Below are 12,905 nucleotides of genomic sequence, written 5' to 3'. Positions count from 1 at the left end.
GACTATATCATATAGCTGCCATAGGAACGATCGTAAAATTGGTGGGAAAATAATATGAAACAAATTATAGCTTCGGTGTTCCTTAACATATAACCTCCTAAGCTTGGAAATAACATTTTTTAATTAGTTTTGAATTTCGAAATCAATTTTGTCAAAATCGGAAGACTATATCATATAGCTGCCAAATGAACGATCGTAAAATTGGTGGGAAAATAATATGAAACAAATTATAGCATCGATGTTTTTTAACATATAACTTCCTACGCTTGGAAATAACATTTTCTAATTAGTTCTGAATTTCGAATTTAATTTTATCAAAATCGGTCGACTATATCATATAGCTGCCATAGGAACGATCGTAAAATTGGTGGGAAAATAATATGAAACAAATTATAGCTTCGGTGTTCCTTAACATATAACCTCCTACGCTTGGAAATAACATTTTTTAATCAGTTCTGAATTTTGAATTTAATTTTATCAAAATTGGACGACTATATCATATAGCTGCCATAGGAAAATAATATAAAACAAATTATAGCTTCGGTGTTCCTTAACATATAACCTCCTACGCTTGGAAATAACATTTTTTAATTAGTTCTGAGTTTCGAATTAAATTTTATCAAAATCGGACGACTATATCATATAGCTGCCATAGGAACGATCGTAAAATCGGTGGGAAAATAATATGAAACACATTATAGCTTCGGTGTTCCTTAACATATAACCTCCTACGCTTGGAAATACAATTTTTATTTAGTTCTGAATTTCGAATTTAATTTTATCAAAATCGGACGACTATATCATATAGCTGCCATAGGAACGATCGTAAAATCGGTGGGAAAATAATATGAAACAAATTATAACTTCGGTGTTTTTTAACATATAACCCCCTACGCTTGGAAATAAACTTTTTTAATTAGTTCTGAGTTTCGAATAAAATTTTATCAAAATCGGACGACTATATCATATAGCTGCCATAGGAACGATCGTAAAATCGGTGGGAAAATAATATGAAACACATTATAGCTTCGGTGTCCCTTAACATATAACCTCCTACGCTTGGAAATAACATATTTTAATTAGTTCTAAATTTTTAATTTAATTTTATCAAAATCGGACGACTATATCATATAGCTGATATAGGAACGATCGTAAAATCGGTGTGAAAATAATATGAAACAAATTATAGCTTCGGTGTTTTTTAACATATAACCTCCTACGCTTGGAAATAACATTTTATACCCTTGCAGAGGGTATAATGATTTCAGTCAGAAGTTTGCAACGCAGTGAAGGAGACGTTTCCGATCCCATAAAGTATATATATTCTTGATCAGCATCACTAGACGAGTCGATCTAGCCATGTCCGTCTGTCCGTCCGTTTCTACGCAAACTAGTCTCTCAGTTTTAAAGCTATCGGGCTGAAACTTTCCCAAATGTCTTATATCTCTTGCAGGTAGTATATAAGTCGGAACCAGCCGGATCGGACAACTATATCTTATAGCTCCCATAGGAATAATCGGGAAAAATATGTAAAAAAAATAATATCATTGGTGTTTTTTAACATATTACCTCCATTCTTTGGAAATAACATTTTTTAATTAGTTTTGAATTTCGAATTAAATTTTATCAAAATCGGAAGACTATATCATATAGCTGCCATAGGAACGATCGTAAAGTTGGTGGGAAAATAATATGAAACAAATTATAGCTTCGGTGTTCCTTAACATATAACCTCCTACGCTTGGAAATAACATTTTTTAATTAGTTCTGAATTTCGAATTTTATTTTATCAAAATCGTACGACTATATCATATAGCTGCCATAGGAACGATCGTAAAATCGGTGGGAAAATAATATGAAACAAATTATAGCTTCGGTGTTCCTTAACATATAACCTCCTACGCTTGGAAATAACATTTTTTAATTAGTTCTGAATTTCGAATAAAATTTTATCAAAATCGGACGGCTATATCATATAGCTGCCATAGGAACTATCGTAAAATCGGTGGGAAAATAATATAAAACAAATTATAGCTTCGGTGTTCCTTAACATATAACCTCCTACGCTTGGAAATAACATTTTTTAATTAGTTCTGAGTTTCGAATTAAATTTTATCAAAATCGGACGACTATATCATATAGCTGCCATAGGAACGATCGTAAAATCGGTGGGAAAATAATATGAAACACATTATAGCTTCGGTGTTCCTTAACATATAACCTCCTACGCTTGGAAATACAATTTTTATTTAGTTCTGAATTTCGAATTTAATTTTATCAAAATCGGACGACTATATCATATAGCTGCCATAGGAACGATCGTAAAATCGGTGGGAAAATAATATGAAACAAATTATAACTTCGGTGTTTTTTAACATATAACCCCCTACGCTTGGAAATAAACTTTTTTAATTAGTTCTGAGTTTCGAATAAAATTTTATCAAAATCGGACGACTATATCATATAGCTGCCATAGGAACGATCGTAAAATCGGTGGGAAAATAATATGAAACACATTATAGCTTCGGTGTCCCTTAACATATAACCTCCTACGCTTGGAAATAACATATTTTAATTAGTTCTAAATTTTTAATTTAATTTTATCAAAATCGGACGACTATATCATATAGCTGATATAGGAACGATCGTAAAATCGGTGTGAAAATAATATGAAACAAATTATAGCTTCGGTGTTTTTTAACATATAACCTCCTACGCTTGGAAATAACATTTTATACCCTTGCAGAGGGTATAATGATTTCAGTCAGAAGTTTGCAACGCAGTGAAGGAGACGTTTCCGATCCCATAAAGTATATATATTCTTGATCAGCATCACTAGACGAGTCGATCTAGCCATGTCCGTCTGTCCGTCCGTTTCTACGCAAACTAGTCTCTCAGTTTTAAAGCTATCGGGCTGAAACTTTCCCAAATGTCTTATATCTCTTGCAGGTAGTATATAAGTCGGAACCAGCCGGATCGGACAACTATATCTTATAGCTCCCATAGGAATAATCGGGAAAAATATGTAAAAAAAATAATATCATTGGTGTTTTTTAACATATTACCTCCATTCTTTGGAAATAACATTTTTTAATTAGTTTTGAATTTCGAATTAAATTTTATCAAAATCGGAAGACTATATCATATAGCTGCCATAGGAACGATCGTAAAGTTGGTGGGAAAATAATATGAAACAAATTATAGCTTCGGTGTTCCTTAACATATAACCTCCTACGCTTGGAAATAACATTTTTTAATTAGTTCTGAATTTCGAATTTTATTTTATCAAAATCGTACGACTATATCATATAGCTGCCATAGGAACGATCGTAAAATCGGTGGGAAAATAATATGAAACAAATTATAGCTTCGGTGTTCCTTAACATATAACCTCCTACGCTTGGAAATAACATTTTTTAATTAGTTCTGAATTTCGAATAAAATTTTATCAAAATCGGACGGCTATATCATATAGCTGCCATAGGAACTATCGTAAAATCGGTGGGAAAATAATATGAAACACATTATAGCTTCGGTGTTCCTTAACATATAACCTCCTACGCTTGGAAATAACATTTTTTAATTAGTTCTGAATTTTGAATTTAATTTTATCAAAATCGGACGACTATATCATATAGCTGATATAGGAACGATCGTAAAATCGGTGGGAAAATAATATGAAAAAAATTATAGCTTCGGTGTTCCTTAACATATAACCTCCTACGCTTGGAAATAACATTTTTTAATTAGTTCTGAATTTCGAATAAAATTTTATCAAAATTGGACGACTATATCATATAGCTGCCATAGGAACGATCGTAAAATCGGTGGAAAAATAATATGAAACACATTATAGCTTCGGTGTTCCTTAACATATAACCTTCTACGCTTGGAAATAAAATTTTTATTTAGTTCTGAATTTTGAATTTAATTTTATCAAAATCGGACGACTATATCATATAGCTGCCATAGGAACGATCGTAAAATCGGTGGGAAAATAATATGAAACAAATTATAGCTTCGGTGTTTTTTAACATATAACCTCCTACGCTTGGAAATAACATTTTATACCCTTGCAGAGGGTATAATGATTTCAGTCAGAAGTTTGCAACGCAGTGAAGAAGACGTTTCCGACCCCATAAAGTATATATATTCTTGATCAGCATCACTAGACGAGTCGATCTAGCCATGTCCGTCTGTCCGTCCGTTTCTACGCAAACTAGTCTCTCAGTTTTAAAGCTATCGGGCTGAAACTTTTCCAAAAGTCTTAAATCTTGTGCAGGTAGTATACAAGGGTGGTCAAAAGTATTTTCACAAAAAAAAAGTTAAATATATTCATAATTTGAACTTACATCTTGTTAACTTTGGCATCAATGGAAAGGTAATTTAAATGCCGTTTGAATGATAAAATACATTTCTTAACACATTCAGTACTTATTGAAAAGGACGAATTTGTGTGAAAATGTCCTTTTTGAACTTTTTTCCTCGACTTGAAAACTTAAATTTTTTGATGCAAAAAGTTTCTTCAAACAAAAATAATAGTAACTGCAAAAAGAATTTTTCAAAAATCATTTTGCTTATATTTTTTATGATTTTTTAAAGGTGACACTGTCGGAAAAAATTTGTATGAAAAAGAGAAAAATATGGCCAAAATGCATGTTTCTAAGCATTTTCAAAAAATCATAACAAATATAAGCAAAATTATTTTTGAAAAATTCTTTTTGCAGTTACTATTATTTTTGTTTGAAGAAACTTTTTGCATTAAAAAATTTAAGTTTTCAAATCGAGGAAAAAAGTTCAAAAAGGACATTTTCACACAAATTCGTCCTTTTCAATAAGTACTGAATGTGTTAAAAAATGTATTGTATCATTCAAACGGCATTTAAATTACCTTTCCATTGATGCCAAAGTTAACAAGATGTAAGTTCAAATTATGAACATATTTAACTTTTTTTTTGTGAAAATACTTTTGACCACCCTTGTATAAGTCGGAACCAGCCGGATCGGAAAACTGTATCTTATAGCTCCCATAGGAATAATCGAAAAAAAAATGTAAGAAAATTATATCTTTGGTGTTTTTTAACATTTCATCCCCTTTCCTTGGAAATAACATTTTTTAATTAGTTTTGAATTTGGAATTTAATTTTATCAAAATCGGACGACTTTATCATATAGCTGCCATAGGAACGATCGTAAAATTGGTGGGAAAATAATATGAAACAAATTATAGCTTCGGTGTTCCTTAACATACAACCTACTACGCTTGGAAATTACATTTTTTAATTAGTTCTGAGTTTCGAATTTAATTTTATCAAAATCGGACGACTATATCATTTAGCTGCCATAGGAACGATCGGAAAATTGGTGGGAAAATAATATGAAACAAATTATATCTTCGGTGTTTTTATACCCTTGCAGAGGGTATAATGATTTCAGTCAGAAGTTTGCAACGCAGTGAAGGAGACGTATAAAGTATATATATTCTTGATCAGCATCACTAAACGAGTCGATCTAGCCATGTCCGTCTGTCCGTCCGTTTCTACGCAAACTAGTCTCTCAGTTTTAATGCTATCGGGCTGAAACTTTCCCAAAGGTCTTATATTTTTTGCAGGTAGTATATAAGTCGGAACCAGCCGGATCGGACAACTATATCTTATAGTTCCCATAAAAATAATCGGAAAAAAAATTTAAAAACTTATATCTTTGGGGTTTTTTAACCTCTTTTCCTTGGAAATAACATTTTTTAATTAGTTTTGAATTTCGAATTCAATTTTATCAAAATCGGAAGACTATATCATATAGCTGCCATAGGAACGATCGAAAAATTGGTGGGAAAATAATATGAAACAAATTATAGCTACGGTGTTCCTTAACATATAACCTCCTACGCTTGGAAATAACATTTTTAAATTAGTTCTGAATTTCGAATTCAATTTTATCAAAATCGGAAGACTATATCATATAGCTGCCATAGGAACGATCGTAAAATTGGTGGGAAAATAATATGAAACAAATTATAGCTTCGGTGTTCCTTCACATATAACCTCCTACGCTTGGAAATCACATTTTTTAATTAGTTCTGAATTTCGAATTACATTTTATCAAAATCGGACGACTATATCATATAGCTGCCATAGGAACGATCGTAAAATCGGTAGGAAAATAATATGAAACAAATTATAGCTTCGGTGTTTTTTAACATATAACCTCCTACGCTTCGAAATAACATTTTATACCCTTGCAGAGGGTATAATGATTTCAGTCAGAAGTTTGCAACGCAGTGAAGGAGACGTTTCCGATCCCATAAAGTATATATATTCTTGATCAGCATCACTAGACGAGTCGATCTAGCCATGTCCGTCTGTCCGTCCGTTTCTACGCAAACTAGTCTCTCAGTGTTAAAGCTATCGGACTGAAACTTTCCCAAAAGTCTTATATCTTTTGCAGGTAGTATATAAGTCGGAACCAGCCGGATCCGACAACTATATCTTATAGCTCCCATAGGAATAATCGGGAAAAAATATGTTAAACAAGAAAGGAAGTTAGCTTCGGCAAGCCGAAGCTTATATACCCTTGCAACTATATGTATTAAATTTAAAAACACAAGAAATGATATTCCCAATGGTATAAGATAATATGTAAAAAAAACACCGAAGCTATAATTTGTTTCATATTATTTTCCTACCAATTTTCCGATCGTTCCTATGGCAGCTATATGATATAGTCGTCCGATTTTGATAAAATTAAATTCGAAATTCAGAACTAACTAAAAAATATTATTTCCAAGCGTTGGAGGTTATATGTTGAAAAACACCGAATCTATAATATGTTTCCTATTATTTTTCCACCAATTTTCCGATCGTTCCTATAGCAGCTATATGATGTAGTCGTCCGATTTTGATAAAACTTAATTCGAAATTCAAAACTAATTAAAAAAAATGTAATTTCCAAGCTTAAGAGGTTTTATGTTAAAAAAAAAACACCGAAGCTATAATTTGTTTCTTATTATTTTCCCACCAATTTTCCGATCGTCCCTATGGCAGCTATATGCTATAGTCGTCCGATTTTGATAAAATTAAATTCGAAATTCAGAATGAATTAAAAAATGTTATTTCCAAGCGTAGGAGGTTATATGTTAAAAAACACTGAAGTTATAATTTGTTTCATATTATTTTCCCCTTATCATACAATGTTAAACTTAATACTAAATTTCCGAGCACTGGCTGCGGAGGCCTTCGACTCTGACTGTAACTAATCTGCTGCGTTTAAATCTGTACTTGCGGTTTTTTTATGGGCTTAGTTTGTTATTATATTGCTAGCTTTGAGTTACTTATAAACTCGTAAATTTTTTTAATATTTTCTACGGATGGGCAATCGAGGATTTGGGAAGGGGGCTGTGTGCCGAACAGGTGGGCTCTAATATTGGCCAGTCCAGGGCAATTGTCTAAAAGGTGGTCGGTGTTTGGGATTCCTCCCCAGAGACTGCAGATCGGATTGTTGATGCCTTTTAATAGGTGTTCGTGTGTGTGTTTGGTGTGTCCTATACGAAGCCGGATAAAGGTACTGCATTGTCGTCTCCCGATTGCCGCTGGGAGAGGTATTTTTGTACAAGTGGGATTAAATTTGCAGTATCTATGGGTGAAAGTGGACCATTCCTCCATCTTTTGGTTTTCCAAGTTGCGATCTATTAGCTTGTGTATGTCCTTGCTGTTTATTGGAGTGAAAACGAATGTTGGTGAGAGGCCAATGTTGTGGGCTGCCTGGTCCGCGTCTTCGTTACCCTTTATGCCTTGATGGCTTGGGACCCAAAAGAGTGTTATTTTTTTCGGATGTTCTTTTGTTAATCTTTGTATCTCTCTTATGGTGGGATCGCGATACTCGGGGTTATTTATTGCCAGGAGTGACGACAGACTGTCAGTGCAGACAACAAACTCTCCGTTTTTACTGGTGGCAAAGCGGCAGGCTAGTAATATAGCCGTAGCTTCTGCCACGAATATTGAATTGTAGAGGGGGAGCGCCCCTCCCGCTATGATGGTGTTGTTAGCGTCGATGACTGCGAAAGTGGTTGATTCCAAAGTTTTGGATCCGTCGGTAAACAGCCAATGTTTTTCACCGAGGAGTTCTTTTTCGTTTTGAAAGCGGGTGCGATGAACTGAGCTGGGAGTATGACTTTTTGTGGAGATACGCAGTTTGGTGTTGATGTTAGGTTGGTTCCGAGACCAGGGTGGAGATGGCCCGGACGATCTAAATCTGTTTGGTGGGGGTAGGTCCAATTTCTTGCTAAAGTTGGCGCAAATCCGGAGAGTAGAAGGATATTTGTATCTCCTTCTTTCTTTAAATATGTTTTTGAAGTCGTCAGCTAATAACCGATTTGGAGTGGTATATAATTTAGGTATGAGTCGGGTTGTAGTTTCTTTTATCCTGTTGGTGATGCTGGGTAGTCCGGACTCCGCTAGAGTGCACTTGGTCGGAGAGGTCGGAAAGGCGTAGATAGATCTGCGTACAGCTGTGTGGTATGGTGGTTAAATACTCTTGATATTGGAGGCTGCAATCCAGCCGAATATCGGGAGCCCGTAATCTATTTTTGAGAGTATTAATGCCCTTGTTATGTTAATTAAAGTATTTATATGTACATGAGAGTATTTTGAGCTTAAAAATTTAATTATATTGAGACGAGATTCTAACTGCTTTCTAAGTCTTAGGCAGTGTTCTTTAAATGTAAGCCTAGAGTCGAAGGTAATTCCTAAGATTTTTAAATGATTAGTTTGTTGAATGACTTTGTTTTTAAATACAATTTCGGGAAAGTTGCAATTTTGTTTTCGGCAAATATGTAGGACCTGACATTTTCCAATGGAAAGAGATGCCCCAGATGAAGCGCCCCACTGTTCCAGTTCGTCCAGAATTTTTGAGAAGGTATCTTTAACGGAATTGAGATCTTTCTTGTTGGTGTAAATAAATGCGTCATCAGCATACAATGAAATGGAAATGTCTTTGTGTCTGTTAAAAATTGAAGATATTTGCTCAAAAGCAATCATAAAGAGTACCACCGAAAGAGGGGAACCCTGAGGAATGCCATTGTGGAGCTTATGTAGATTTGATGTTGAGTTATTGACTCGGACCCTGAAAGTTCTGTTGGTCATAAAGGCTTTTATAAGGTTATAAAGTCTTGGACCAACGCCCCAGAGTACGAGTTGGTATAACACTGAGTGTAACCCCACGCGATCGAAAGCCTTTTCAAAATCCGTAGCCAGAATGGATACGTTATTTTTTGTAGAAAGGGCCTTCGACGCGAAGTGTTGGAATCTCAAGAGAGCATCCATAGTACTGTGACTCTTTTTGAATGCAACCTGGTAGTGAGAGATACGGCTTTTTTGGGTGGTAAACCACATGAGCCTGCGTGCAATCATTTTCTCGACTGTTTTTCCTAGGCAAGAGAGAAGTGAAATGGGACGGAAGCTATTGATTTCTGGGTTAGTTTTGTTTGGTTTGGGTAAAGGGATAATCGTGGCTGACTTCCAGGTATGTGGATAGGACCCTGTTTGGAGCATTGCGTTAAGGACCTCTAAAAGTTTATCTTTAACAGCTGGTGGTAGGTTTTTAAGATGGGATACGAAATTCTGTCAAAGCCGTTGCCGTTTGAATTGCGATTTCTAATTCCAGTTTTGTAAAATTTAAGTCAAGTTGCCTCGCGAAAAGAGATGTAGAAATGGGTTGGTAGGTGTGGTTTAAATAGGTTTGCTTAGATTGACAGTACTGCTGAGAGAAGTTGTGGTCGGCCGAGTACTTTGACCAACAATATCCAAATTGCTCTGCAATTTTCTTCGGACAGGTAAGAAGACCAGTTTCTGTTTTTAAATATTTTATGGCGGTGGGGGGTACCCCAGCTAGGCGCTTACCATCGGACCATATCTTTTTGGGGGTAGTGAAAGGTGAGATTCGGGAAGTGAAATTTTGAAAGCAGGTGCGTTTGGCAGCTAGTACAGCTTTTCTAAAGCAAGCGTTGGCTCTTTTGTAGAGTAAAAGATTCGGAATTGTAAGGTCCGATTTGTACTTGTGAAAAAGATCTTGTTTTTCGTCCCTAAGCTCCTGGAGAGAGTGGTTCCACCAGGGGACTTTGGCCTTGTGTGGAATGCTGCAGTTTGCCGCCGCCCTTATACATTTAGTAATTTGGGCAATTTGACTGTTAAGGCTACCAGTTTTCCATGTCAATGAGATACTCGTGCATTTTGTTTTAAAACTCTCCCAATTGGCCAAGTCGGTTTTGTACTTTGGTAACGGTGGGGATTTATCAGCACTGAAACGGATTGATACCAACGTAGTGATTGGGAAGTGATCGCTGCCATACAAATTAGAAGCGATAGACCAGTCGCATATGTGCGCAAGTTGTGGGGATATCAGGGAGATATCTACGTGAGTAAGAGTATTGTGGGTCGAGAGGTGAGTGGCGGAGCCGTCATTAAGTGTGATTAAATTTAGGTCAGCAATTGTACGCTCCAGGGCTTTCCCCCGGGAGTTGGATTTTGGCGATCCCCATAGCGGGCTCCAAGAGTTGAAGTCGCCCAACACTATGAAGGGTCCGGATATATGGTTTAAACAGTCAACAATGTCGGTACTCCTGAAACTCTGGCAAGGTGGGATGTACATATTTATTATGGTAATGGGCCGGTCCAGATCAAGCTGGAGTGCTGAGCATAATATGTTTGATGTAATCTGTTTGTGGGTATGGGGGATGTGTCTTTTAATGAGCACTCCAATACCTTGTTTGGTTGACGTGTTATGGGGAAGGTTACAGAAATAAGCTAAATAGGCCTTAGGGCAAACAAAGCTTTTTGAATCGTTAGGCAGATGGGTTTCCTGTAGGCATATAAAGTCGGGCGAATTGTCATTAATGAGTAGAGACAGTTGGTTGTAATTGTTTATAAATCCATTTATATTCCATTGGGTGATTTTTAAAGGCATTTATTTAAATAAGAAAAAAAAAAAAAAAAGGAGGGTACTGGGGGCGCTTTTAGAGATATTGTTCCATTTGAGATTCAGAGTCAGAAAGGTTTTTTGCTTGGCTAAACTCGGAGTCTGTGGACATATTTTCATTTGTAGAATTACTGTGGTCCGAATCTAAAGTTTTTAGAAACCGTTGCGCTTCGTTAATGATAGCGCGAGATTTTTTTAGTCGGTCTTTGATCATGGGGTTTTTATCTTGCGTTCGTGGTGACGGTGGTGATTTGGGGTAGTGGGGGGAAAGGGGGAAATGGGGGGAGCCCGGCAAGGGCGTTGGAGGAGAGGTGGGGGAGGGGGTTACATTTGCTTTTTGTGTTACATTGGTTGTGCTTTGCTTGCTGGTTGATGGTTTGTTGTTGTCTTCTGCTTGCAGAGAGTCTTGCTTCGGTTTCGAAGCCGTTACCGAAGTCGGTTGAGAGGAAGCAACCTTCGCGAAGGAAGCCGAGTGAATGATTGTCGATGATGATTGTTGTAGTTGTTGTTTTTGAATAATTCTAGCTTCACGCATGCTGCATTTTTTTGTTGTTTTAATTTTTAGTAGGTCTCTTTGCTGTTGATACGCTGGGCAAGCAGGTGAGGAGGCGGGGTGTTGGCCTGAGCAGTTCGCGCACTCGGTGCGTGAGCAGGGCGCGGATGGGTGAGGGGCAAGATTGCAGGTGGAGCACATGGTTGGATCATCACAGTGTCTAGCTGTATGTCCGATCCTCTGGCAGTTTTTGCACCGCATTGGGTTTGGTATGTATTCCCTTACTTTGACACTGTACCAAGAGATGTCCAGCGTACTGGGAAGATTGTAGAGATCAAAAGTGACCAGAATCACTCCCGAGGGTTTGGTGGCGTTGTCGATGGTTTTGGTAAACTTGAATACCGAATGCACGTTTTGGGCTCGTAGCTCTTTCACAATTTCTTCTTCTGGGATGTTGTTTAGGCATGGTGCGTATATTGTTCCCTTCACAAAGTTAAGAGATTCGTGGTAATTGAATTCGACGTCGCAAAAGCCCGGTAAGTGGGTGGTACGGAGGAATTTGTCGGCCACTGGTTTGGTGGCCATAGGAACGATCGTAAAATTGGTGGGAACATAATATGAAACAAATTATAGCTTCGGTGTTCCTTAACATATAACCTCCTACGCTTGGAAATAACATTTTTTAATTAGTTTTGAATTTGGAATAAAATTTTATCAAAATCGGAAGACTATATCATATAGCTGCCATAGGAACGATCGGAAAATTGGTGGGAAAATAATATGAAACAAATTATAGCTTCGGTGTTTTTATACCCTTGCAGAGGGTATAATGATTTCAGTCAGAAGTTTGCAACGCACTGAAGGAGACGTTTCCGACCCCATAAAGTATATATATTCTTGATCAGCATCACTAGACGAGTCGATCTAGCCATGTCCGTCTGTCCGTCCGTTTCTACGCAAACTAGTCTCTCAGTTTAAAAGCTATTGGGCTGAAACTTTCCCAAAAGTCTTATGTCTTTTGCAGGTAGTATATAAGTCGGAATCAGCCGGATCGGACAACTATATCTTATAGCTCCCATAGGAATAATCGGGAAAAAAAATGTAAAAAAATTATATCTTTGGTGTTTTTTAACATATTACCTCCTTTCCTTGGAAATAACATTTTTTAATTAGTTCTGAATTTCGAATTTAAGTTTATCAAAATCGGATGACTATATCATATAGCTGCCATAGGAGCGATCGTAAAATTGGTGGGAAAATAATATGAAACAAATTATAGCTTCGGTGTTCCTTAACATATAACCTCCTACGCTTGGAAAAAACATTTTTTAATTAGTTCTGAATTTCGAATAAAATTTTATCAAAATTGGACGACTATATCATATAGCTGCCATAGGAACGATCGTAAAATCGGTGGGAAAATAATATGAAACAAATTATA

Source organism: Drosophila subpulchrella, unplaced genomic scaffold, assembly GCF_014743375.2.
Source record: "Drosophila subpulchrella strain 33 F10 #4 breed RU33 unplaced genomic scaffold, RU_Dsub_v1.1 Primary Assembly Seq177, whole genome shotgun sequence".
Taxonomy (NCBI): domain Eukaryota; kingdom Metazoa; phylum Arthropoda; class Insecta; order Diptera; family Drosophilidae; genus Drosophila; species Drosophila subpulchrella.
Note: the sequence above shows the minus strand (reverse complement) of the source record.